Genomic DNA, 7178 nt, shown 5'->3' on the forward strand with positions numbered 1-7178 from the left:
AATTAACACTGTTTACATCTCCAAGGAGAAAATCCTCAGAAAGCCCAGTAAAAGGAGTATAGAGGGTTTGAGGGCAAGAATATTTCAGTTTAGTTTTAACTGGATCATATTTTCTCAAATGGTCCTTTTCGTAAGATATTTTTGCTGACTTACCTGTGAGAAAGTGAACGGCAGTTGTTTTCCTCCTGGTTCTGTCATAAACTGCCTGGCCCTGGATATGTCACTGAAACCCCCTGGTCCAATTTCTTTAAAGCTTTCAAGAGTCATAAGGACATCAGCATGGAAACCCTTCATGAACCATCGTTTTAGGATTCTCTGAGGTCAGGACAAGTCAATAATGTCACATGGGCACATGTGAGAGCAGCACAGTGTTGTAAAGCGTGAAATACAGGGGGCCACCAAGCAACACTGGGGACAGAATTTCCATCGTGGGTCTGGTTGCCCCTTACCCCAGACCTCACCCTCACAAGGTCTCCCACAAAATGACCTTCCCTAGACAGCATACCAGAGCCACCCCAGCTCACCCCTCTCTCAAGGGTGACGCCAATTCTCCACTGTCACACCAGTGTGGTGGTTGCAACACATAGTATCTCCAAATCTGGCCCAAGGGATCAAGAACTTCTGACTGTGCAAATATAGGACATGCTGTTTGCTGTGTTCTTTTGCCTCAGCTCTGAAGCTCTGGTGAGGAGAGTAAGAACAGGGCTGTTCTCTTCCAGGGAACAATCCTGTTCCTGAAGCCCTCCCGATTCCTACATCACAGGAGCTGCTTTGTTCTAAAGTAAGTGCTTCCCAAAATCTGGGACCTGGCTCTGGGAAATAAATTCACATTAGGGCCACAAACCTGACACTCTTGGAATGCCTAAAATTTCAGACTTAAAACACAGACTACCTGCCAGTGCAGGAAGAGCTAGGAACCTCTGTCTGACCTCAGGATTCTGATGAGACCAGAAATTCCGGAATACACCTGACAGTGCTGAGAGTCCATTCACATTCACTTCCAGTTTTACCCACACGTCTGTAAGCATAGGTCACTCTCTTAAGTGCTGTGAAAGGTGTAATGATGGTTTTAGGTAGGTGTGGCATTTAGATATATCCTGAGATTCAAAGCACATCTGCTCCTAATTCGGAGCTCCATCATCCGGGGCTTGTGAGCTGAGCAATACGCTCCACCAACCTCGGCCTCGGTTGCTTTCTTTTATTCTAATGCAGATGGTTATGCCTACCTCATATACTGGATGTGAGGTTTACAAAAGCCACCCAGTGAAGAGAAAGACCTAAGTACCTTCTGAATATAATGGCAATTACCACTTACTCAGTTGGCTATTTGCTTTATAAGCGAGAACTTCTCTCTCAAAACGCAATTATTTTTCAATGAGAAATCGGACTGAGGCAGGTTCCTTCTGTCGGCCCTGCCTACAGGTGACAGAGCTGGACTTTACCCGGTAGTTTTAGCCCCAGAGCTCGTCTCTCAAGCAGACTCACCGCCTGCGCTTTCTGGCTCTCACGGTCTCATTATAACCGCACTTTCCCCTCCTGCTGCTAAAACCGGATTTTCTCCCGACCAGCGGCTGCCGGGCCGCGCACAAGGTCCCTGCACCCCGTCCCGCACAGGGACCTGCTCCTGACCGGGCTCAGTCCCATCTGCGCCACGGGAACCGAAAGGCAGGGGTCCCCCCAACAGGTACCCGCGGGCTCTGCACTGAAGATCCCGCCGGGGGGATTCCCGTGACCTCCCGTCCCCTCCTCCACAGACACAAGTCCCCACGCGCTTCAAGCTGGGCCCAGGTCGCCCAGATTCCCCTTCACCCCCGCGCTCTACCTTTACACGCGAACCACCATGCCCACGAGGAAAACCAGCTCTACCAGGTGCGCTCCGCGTGACCAAGGTCCGTGCGGAAGCCGGGAGGCGGGACTAGAGCTGCACGGAGGCCGACAGAGGCCGGAAGACTCGTTCCCAGGGTCCTGCGCGGCCGCCAGTTCCATAAAGACTACATTTCCCATAAGACAACCGCTCTCACTCCTTTTCCTGCGTTAGCAATGTTTCCCCTTCTTAATTTGGTGTAAAATGTTGGTATAACCATCTCTTCTGCAGTGTTTTATGAAAAACCGAAAACGTTAGGGGTTAAACTTGAAGTTTACCGCCAATACCAGGTGTGGTCCTCGTAAAACAATCCCGATTAAATAAGCAACAGCTGCAAAAGACTGGTTATAATTGGGAAAACTTGAATGTGCACTGGGTTACTCTTAAGTGTAAATATAATTAACCCGGACGTGTAACTGACTTAGGACTGTGGCCAGCCATCCTCCACCTTCAGTGATTTCCACTGATGACTCATGATCGGCTTTGGAACCAGTAGTCAGGCAGTTTCAGTTGTAACTCCGCTGCAACAACCAAACCTACGAGAAGGGGAATGAGCCGGATCGCTCATTTGGCTCAGGGTGTTTCCAATATAGTGGCCATTATGGGGACTGGTAGGGGCTTAACTACATCAGATAAGTGAACATCACGCTAGAAAGCCAATAGTGAATGTTCCCGACCAACTGAGCAGCTATTAGAGTAGGCTAAGCAGAGATGTGGAGGGGAGCTTGTAGCTTCTGCATAATATCTCATCCTAAAAGGGGTATGGGGCAGTGGGGCATAATTAGAAAGCTATGTGTAAAAGCAAGGGACGCAAAGCAACAAGGTAAATGTAGGGTCTCTCTGCATGTGGTGGGATGGCCTTCACTACCTGTTGGGAGGAGGCAGGACGGAAGTGTAGGGCGGAGGTCATGAATTAGAACAGAGAATGCGGTTCCTGGAGCAAGAACATAACATTCTTATCTTCCATGGCAAGCATTACCCTGGACTCAGCCTCTGAGATGTTGAGCAGCGAGGGCAGGATGAGTCCTGGGGCCCATTAGTCGAGGTGACAGTTGTCTGGCTCATAGTTCCTGATGACAGACATTGACAGCTAGTTGGAGGAGCCACCCCTTTGGCATTTTATGACTCGAGACAGCCTCCTTCCTCAAAGGGAGAGGGGGCAGTCCTTCCAGTGTGTGGGGGCAGAGCCCCAGAAAGTAGTTTCCAGGCTCTCGGCCTCACATAGACAGGTGCTGGTTCAGGTAGTAAATGGCCATCAACTGTGATTGCATGGCCATCAGCTGTGGCTAGTTGGCCATCAGCTGTAACCAGTGAGCCATTGGCCACTAATATAACTGCTGCGGCTACGAAGGAGAGCCGAGGAGAGGGAGAGAGAGAAAGAATGGGGGCTAGCAAGAAGATGGCGGCTGGGCTGGCAAGCGTGGATGGCGGGTTGCGAACAGTGTGGATCCAGCCTCCAGTGAGAGTATAGTGCCGCCAGAGAGAATATAGTGGTATGACTCCCCTACCTATGGCTCCGTGGGTGTTCCTTTTTGGCCTCACCATATCCTGCGTTCTTGTATGGGGAGCGGGAGCAGAGACCCCTCAGGCCTCCCTGCATGACAAATGGCGCAGCGAGCAGGGTACGGTGCCGGCCAAAGCTCTCCAAAGGACGGTGGAGCAGTTTGTGCATATGAACACTGAGTCTGAGGAAGACCAGGAGGAGCAGCTGCCGGAGAGCTGGACCCCCGTGGAGGGGTGGGAGGATGTGGACGGTTCTCCCACCAGCACAGGAAAAGCCATGCAGCTGCTGGAGAGATGGAGTCCCGTGGAGAGGTGGAAAGATGTGGACGGTTCCCCAACCAGCACAGGCCAGAGAAAGCGAAGGTCGTTGCAGCCCTGTGGGCCGGGAAGTTCCTGCTCAGGCAGCCCGGATGCGGGACTTGTCCCAGGAGGAAAGGCTTGCTGAGTCCTCCGTGGGAGATAAGGGTGAGGTCAAGGTCGTCCTTCACCCCAGGACAGCCCTGGAGAAATGACTATGTACTATGGGGAATTGCCTTCCATCCCTAATTTAATGGACCGCTTGACTGTTTGTTTGGGAACTGTTGTTAGTGGAACTGGGGGATATTTGCTTTTGTGTCTTGACTGGCCGCCATTGAGAATATGTAAGCACCTTGATTGTGAGTCGCTGTTGTTCCAGCAGGGTACCCTGAGAGGCACAGAGAGAGTGGCAGTGCCCTGAGAGCCCTGGCTGAGTCCAGGAAGTCTGGCTGTGCCCTGAAGATGCCCTGGCTGTGCCCAGGAAGTCGGGCTGTATCCCCGAGAGAGTGGCAGTGCCCTGAGAGCCCTGGCTGAGTCCAGGAAGTCTGGCTGTGCCCTGAAGATGCCCTGGCTGTGCCCAGGAAGTCGGGCTGTATCCCAGAGAGAGAGTAGCAGTGCCCTGAGAGCCCTGGCTGAGTCCAGGAAGTCTGGCTGTGCCCTGAAGATGCCCTGGCTGTGCCCAGGAAGTCGGGCTGTATCCCCGAGAGAGTGGCAGTGCCCTGAGAGCCCTGGCTGAGTCCAGGAAGTCTGGCTGTGCCCTGAAGATGCCCTGGCTGTGCCCAGGAAGTCGGGCTGTTCCCAGAGAGAGTGGCAGTGCCTTGAGAAATCCTAGCTGTGCCCGGGGAAACTAGTGGTACCCTAAGAAGTCCAGGAAGTCTGGCCGTGCCCAGAAGTACTGGTGGTGCCCTGAGAAACCCTGGCTGTGTCTGGGAAGACAGGTGGTACCCTAAGAAGTCCAGGAAGTCTGGCCGTGCCCAGAAGTACTGGTGGTGCCCTGAGAAACCCTGGCTGTGCCCAGAGAGCCTGGCTGTGTCCAGGATATTGCATTCACCTTCAGGCTCCTCGCACAGGGCCCCTCGCGGAAGACGCTTGTCACGTAGATGGTGAGGCGAGAGCCTGTAGGGGTGGAGTGTGGGGGCAGAGCCCCAGAAAGTAGTTTCCAGGCTCTCGGCCTCACATAGACAGGTGCTGGCTCAGGTAGTAAATGGCCAACTGTGATTGCATGGCCATCAGCTGTGGCTAGTTGGCCATCAGCTGTAACCAGTGAGCCATTGGCCACTAATATAACTGCTGCGGCTACGAAGGAGAGCCGAGGAGAGGGAGAGAGAGAAAGAATGGGGGCTAGCAAGAAGATGGCGGCTGGGCTGGCAAGCGTGGATGGCGGGTTGCGAACAGTGTGGATCCAGCCTCCAGTGAGAGTATAGTGCCGCCAGAGAGAATATAGTGGTATGACTCCCCTACCTATGGCTCCGTGGGTGTTCCTTTTTGGCCTCACCATATCCTGCGTTCCTGTATGGGGAGCGGGAGCAGAGACCCAGCAGGGTCTCCCACATGACACAGTGTCCTTCCTTTTTGCAAAGGGGACAAGGGCCTGAAGGGGCCCTCCTGGCTAGGTGAGGCCTAGCCTGACTTCAGTGACATTCCTGATGATAGTTGTAGCAGGTGTTTGGGACTTTCTTCGGTGGGGTCCCTCCTCGTGGGCCCAAATCTAGTTCATTCTGTGAGGGCAGGGCGCTAGCAAGGGTAGCAGCCATTAATTTAGCCTTTGTCTGACCTTTTTTCTTGTCCCTCCGTACCCTAGGCTCCCTTTCCACTTCATCCCTATTAAAGATCTGAAAGGCTGTACCTAAGAGGACTGGGAGCGGAGTCTGCGGACCCAGCTCTAATTTCTGAAGCTTCCTTCTGATGTCTATCTAGAGAGCTGATTGGCCAAAACAATGCAAGGCGAGAATAGCCCTCGCAGCTAGATGGATCTAGGTTAGTATATTTTCAGAGGGCGTTAGCTAAATTGGATTGAAAGAAGACCCGGTTTTCATTCAATCCTTGAGTAATTTCCCTCAGTTTCTAAGGGTTAACTGGTTTCATGCCATTTTTTACGCCCTTGAGAACACAGGTGACCATATGGTCTGGTCTAATCCCGCCCTGTTGGCCAGGTTTATAATTCTAATCTAGATTATGATTGGGAATAGCCTTAGGCCCAAACCTGTGTTATGCTAGATTCCCACTAGCTAGCTATTCTGTGTCTGCGTGTCTTTGGGAAAGAGCACAGATATAGCTTTTTTTTCCCTAAGGAGCAGCAGGTGGTTAAAACCATGCAATGACCTGCCAAGTAAGATCAAAGGCTATAGTTAGGCTCTGGAATTCCTTAATGAACTTACAAGGGTCTTCAGAATAGGTCCGTAATTTTGTCTCTGAGCTAGATCTGCCATACGGAAAGGGACATGAACCCGAATTGTATCGGCCTCTCTGTGACATCCCGGAGGGGCAAAATGGAGTCTGCCTTAAAATGAGCTCCACTATGTGTGGTGCCTGCAGGAATGGGCGCTGGGGCAGAATAGAGAAGGGGAGCGGGAGAAGAGGTGGAAGGGGCAGAGCAGGTTTGAGGAAGGATAGGTAGGAGAGGTAGGAGGTGAGTTTCGAGGAGCTCTAGGAGGGACCTGGAATAAAAAGGCGTCATATAAAACATTCGGAGGGGGAGAATGAGGAATTTTCATAGGACACATGTGGAAGTGTTTCTGGAGGTCTGGGTACTGGCTCAGAGCCATAAAGGCTTAGACATATGGAGTTTCGGACCATCTGTGAAGGCGCCTACAGAAAACATCTAGTTGCGTGACTATTACAGTCTAAGTGCCATTAGTCGGCCTGACCTCCTGATCGTCTAGTTTATATAGAGGCCAGGCGGTATTGCAAAAGAAAAGCTCTTTGTTCTTTTTGAGAGAGGAGAGGTCAAATTTCGTCCAATTTTTGAGAAGACAGCCAAGGGGGGAGACGAGAGGGACAGAGGAGGAGCTGCCCATGATGCTAGGTGTGGTGGTCTCATTATGGCCGGACTAGGAGACCGAGGGACGTCCCCAAGTTTCTCCAACGGAGTGTCTGTCTCAGGAGTTGTGGAATTATCAGTTTTTACCACATACTCCGGAGAAAGAAATGACCATTAGTTGTAAGGGCGTCCCTGCAACACCTAGGGTAGAGGGTCGTGGACCGGGTTGGTGGAATTCCTGGGACCCCACAGCCATCACAAGGCACATCACCTACCGACCAACGGTCTTTTGTTGATCCATGGAGGTGGCAATGAAGGTCCAGAGAAGCAAAACAAGAATGGGGAGTGAGGAAGCAAAAACAACTACAGGGAGTGGTCAAACGAAAGGGAGTCTGTGTGCCTTTGAATTGTGTGTATGTCTGATGAGTGGGTCTTGTGGTGTCTTGCCCCAGGTGGGACCTAGTGGTAGATTGCTACCAGATTATTCTGTCACAGAAAACTTAATAAACTGGTGAACGTCTGGGAGGAATTTAT

General features: G+C 51.8%; 1 protein-coding gene across 2 annotated transcripts in view; it reads right to left on the reverse strand.

The window, feature by feature from the left end:
* LOC148755042 (uncharacterized) overlaps window positions 1-1964 on the reverse strand; it is a 28336-nt gene extending 26372 nt beyond the window's left edge. For both annotated transcript variants that reach the window (XM_088792859.1, XM_088792858.1), the window contains exon 1: window positions 1823-1964. The gene's annotated coding sequence lies outside the window, so the exon portion shown is untranslated. The remainder of the gene's footprint in view (window positions 1-1822) is intronic.
* Between the last annotated feature and the right edge of the window lie 5214 nt (window positions 1965-7178).

This window comes from Rhinolophus sinicus, chromosome 16 (assembly GCF_057876585.1).
Source record: "Rhinolophus sinicus isolate RSI-liver-muscle chromosome 16, RSI-T2T, whole genome shotgun sequence".
Lineage (NCBI taxonomy): Eukaryota > Metazoa > Chordata > Mammalia > Chiroptera > Rhinolophidae > Rhinolophus > Rhinolophus sinicus.